Source organism: Apis laboriosa, unplaced genomic scaffold (assembly GCF_014066325.1).
Source record: "Apis laboriosa isolate Shangri-la unplaced genomic scaffold, ASM1406632v1 scaffold93_cov139, whole genome shotgun sequence".
Classification (NCBI taxonomy): Eukaryota; Metazoa; Arthropoda; class Insecta; order Hymenoptera; family Apidae; genus Apis; species Apis laboriosa.
In genome coordinates, this window is record NW_025224820.1 from 68,084 (window position 1) to 72,830 (window position 4,747).

Genomic DNA, 4,747 nt, shown 5'->3' on the forward strand with positions numbered 1-4,747 from the left:
ATATTATATATAATATATATTATATTATATAATTATATATATATATATAATTGTAAATATATAATTGTAAATTTGACAATTAGTAAATTTTTATATAATATTAATATATTCATGTTATATGATGCTTTTAAAGAATTAATTTGAATTAATTTTAGAATTAATTTAGAAACTAAAATAAATAGAAATATATTGATATACAAAATTTATATATATATATATATATATAGTTTTCAATATATATAATATATACACAAACAAATTTTATATAAAATAATAATATATTTACATTGGTTTTTCTTTTTAAAAATTAAATTTTAATATTTTTTAAATCATAAATTTTATATTTATATTTTATATTAAATGATAGTATTAAATATATTATATAATAAATAATAATCAGTATAGTCGATAACAATGATGAATTTTTCATTTCTTTATCAATATATTTATGTTAATTCATTGTACTTTGTACAAACACAAAGAAATAATTAACTTCGTATATTTTTAGCTTGCAATCGGTAAAAAAGCTATTCAAACTCTTGCGAAACGTTATGGAACTCAATACCAAACCGGAAATATTGCTGAAACTATTTGTAAGTATACATTTTGATTATTTAAATACAATAAAAAATTTATTTTTTATTTTGTTTTATTTTATTATAAAATAATTTTATCATGTATTTTAATTTTATATTACTAAATGAATCAATTTAATTTGAAATGAAAAATAATTTTCTTTTAGTGAGGTTAATCTAAAATTTATCTTTCAAATCAATACAAAATGAATCATTAAAGTGGTCGTTTAATAGCTTATCTTGATTTAATTCTTGTTTTCAGATATTGCAAGCGGAAGTTCAATGGATTGGGTGAAAGGAACTTTTCACAAACCAATTACTTACACTTATGAACTAAGAGATACTGGTCGCTATGGTTTCTTGCTTCCAGCTGATCAAATTATCCCTACTAGTCAAGAAACCCTGGATTCCCTGATTGCTATGTTTAAGGAAGCGAAAGCTCGAGGTTACAAATAAATACGATCACATAATTAGAAAATATATTAAAACAATTATTTGTTTCATTAAAATTTATAATAAATTAATATAATAAATTAATATAATAAATTTTGTTAAGTTTTTTCTAAAATATTTATATCGTTATTTTTATACAGTTTACAATGTCGTGTTTTAGCAATGTCGGTATTTTTATAATATCATATTCATGTCATTGTCATGAACCAATAAAATTTTTTTTTAATTGTACAACAATTAAAATGAAAAAATGAAAGAAATATTCTAGATCACGTTTTGTTGAATGATGTCAATAGTCATAAGCATCAGCTTCTATACACAAATATATTTTAGTTGAAAAAACATTCGACACATGTATATATACAGTTAACAAATTTCCATCCACTTACAATATTTTGATGCGAACAAATATCAATTTTTTATAAAAAATTAAATAAAAATGAAAAAAATAATATAATTCAAGATATTTTACATATAATTTATTAGCTATCAAGTTATCAATTTTATTATAATAAAGATGAAATGATTTTTTTGCAAAACGGGGATCTACTTTGTATTTATTAATTCAATTTGTGTATTATTATAATAATTTAAATTTTATAAAATAATTGAAATTATTAACTATTATCACACTTTTCATAAATTAATTTATGATTTGAAACATTGATTGTTTACAACTATTTACTTTTGCTTATCATTATAATTTTACGGATAATAAAATATATAATATTACAAATAATATTTTATTATTTTACCGAATGAATTAGGGATAATATATGTAGAAGGTCAGTATATATTGATATAACCAAATTAAAAGAAACACATGACCAATATAATATAATATTATCAGAAATATACATTCTATTAATGTTCACGAATTTTTTTTAAATTTCCAAATTTATGTTTTATGATTATACGCATAATATTATCGAAAAATAGAAAGATTATGTGTATATCTATAAATGATATAGTATATATTTATAAATGATATAACATAACAGCATAACTGCAACACTGTGGATGGATTTTCTCTAGACTTCATATTTTAAAATTTTATTAAATTTCTATATTATTAAATTTTCTTTATTATTTCTTTCTTTATTATTAAAATGTTTAAGAATGGTATGCTTCTCTTTATTTCCGCTTTCACAATAAATTATATGCTAAGACAATTAGTAAATTTTTATATAATATTAATATATTCATGTTATATGATGCTTTTAAAGAATTAATTTGAATTAATTTTAGAATTAATTTAGAAACTAAAATAAATAGAAATATATTGATATACAAAATTTTCGGTTATGATTTATTTATTACGTTATAAACAATTTAAATTTGTATTATAATTCAATAAAAATTGCATTAAAAGAAAAAAAAGTAAATCGTTTCTGTCATAGTCTGTTTCTATCTCATTTCATCTTATAGTTATAATTTAATAAATAAGCATTTTAGATACTTTTTTAAAAAATATACACTTTCGATTAATATATAATTTAGAAGAAATGAAATGAAACATTTGAATTTTAAATCTAAAATTTTAATTTCAAATTTTTAGTTGTTAGTTTATGAAATATTAAAAAAAATATTTTTAGTAGAATATATTGAATTTTGTCTACATATATAATTAGATACAATATATTAATATCTTTGGAATAGCAATCTTAGTTAAGTATCTAATAACCAATGATAACTTCAGTATCTCATGTATCAACATGATAAATTTTCTAACTGATCGCTTGCTGATAACAAAATATATAACTAAACTAAAATTATTTTTAGTTTGGTTATAGTTTTTGAAAAAACGTGAAAAAATTAACATTGACGGCTATCTACAGAAACCATAAAGAAATAATCTTGACTAACTTTCTAAAGATATATAGAAATTCTAAAGATATATATTATTATTTAATAGATTTATTTTAAATTTATTTCATACTTTTATTTATCTACGCAAAAATAAAAATAGTAAATAAAAAAAATTTTTATACATTTTGTTATACATTTTGTTAAATTCTTCTATGAAAAATTTGTGTGTGTACAAAGTCATATATAAAACAATTTATTTTTCGATGGTGTTATCAACCCATTCCTGAAGTTATCGTATATAGTAATAAAACTAATTTATTATAAAGTTCGCTGTTAATAAATTCGATTGTCTTATATAAGTTCGCAGATAATCAAAAGCAAAGTCCATATGAAGGAATTTACATTATCATTAAAGTTCAAGATTATAATTTCAGAAGAGTTCAAAAAATTTTTGAAAATTAAAGATTCTAAAAGTTCTGAAGATTAAAGAGTTTTAAAAGTTATGGCGGTTAAAGGATTCTAAAAGTTCTAGCGATTAAAGGGTTCTAAAAATTCTGACGATTCAAAGATTCTAAAAGTTCTGAATTTCAAAAAATTCTTCCAAAATATTAGTCCCCTCTAAAATCCCTTCATCTCGCGAGATCGCGAGTCTTTAGTGAGATACACAAGCCACCAATAACATTGTGGATCAGCCTTCTGATTGAACAATACCCTCTAAGAAAAATTCCTAGAATGAAACTGAGGAGCTATGCCATCCACAAAGTCCGCTATTTTTCCTAAGTGAAACTGATCCATAAGTGTTGGTAATAATTCTTCTCAAGTAGAATAATGCTAATTGGCTAAAAAATGTCGTTACAGGCCTCAGATCACATTGACATTCCTGTCATGCAAACAGTCATGCCGAATTATTTTTAAATATATAAAGCGAAGGATCGTCCAAATTTCTCTCAAAAACAGCATTGTCTTCGCAGTATCTGTACCTGTATTATCTGTTCAATGTCTGAACAGACAGAAAATTTTTTTAAATGAAATTGAGTTTCAAGTTTTATCATTTTTTTTTTTGTGTTTCATATATAATTTTATTTAGAAAATTATTTTTTCTACAGAAAAATTTTATTTAGAAAATTATTTTTTCTACAGAATAATATGAATATTTTACATTTTAAAATTTTGCTCTATTTCGTATATTATGAAATTATATATAAAAAAAATAATATAATAATACAAAAAAGCGTTAATTTCTTTTCTAAAGTGATATTTTATTAATAAAAAAATATTCATGCATAATTCTTTATAATCTATATTATATTCATATATATATATATATTATATATAATATATTATATATTATATTCAATGCTTTATATAAAACAGAATTATTGTTAATTTTGATATTAATTGCATTTAAAATATATTATAAAATTATTTAAAATTATTATAAAATATATAAAAATTTTTATGATTATATTTTATTATGATTATATTTATATTTTTTTATTTTTTTCATTTTAAAATAAGAGATTATTACATTATTTAAAATATTACGCCATTATAAATAAATTGTAAGTAAAATTTATGTTATACTTAGATATATTAAAATAGATATTATAATAATATAAATACAGAAGTTATATTATATTATCTTATATTATAACTAATAAAGATATTTATATTAATATTATATAATATTATAAATATTAATATATATATATAAATATATTAATATAATATATTTATATTAATATTTATATAAATTAATATAGTCATAATAATCATATAATCGTAATAGTCACAATAAAAATGCAGAAGTATATTGATAGTTTAACAAATTATATTATATACATACAATAACAAATATATATTCATTTATATTATTCCATGTTACAATAAAAGTAATTAATACTTTCATA

The 4,747-nt window shown here is 19.2% G+C and overlaps 1 long non-coding RNA gene across 1 annotated transcript; it reads left to right on the forward strand.

Annotated features, from left to right (window-relative positions):
- The first annotated feature begins 397 nt into the window (after positions 1-397).
- Positions 398-1,121, forward strand: LOC122719676. Its single transcript, XR_006347677.1, has 2 exons — positions 398-593; positions 838-1,121. It is a non-coding gene; the product is annotated as an uncharacterized LOC122719676 (long non-coding RNA).
- Positions 1,122-4,747: the final 3,626 nt, after the last annotated feature.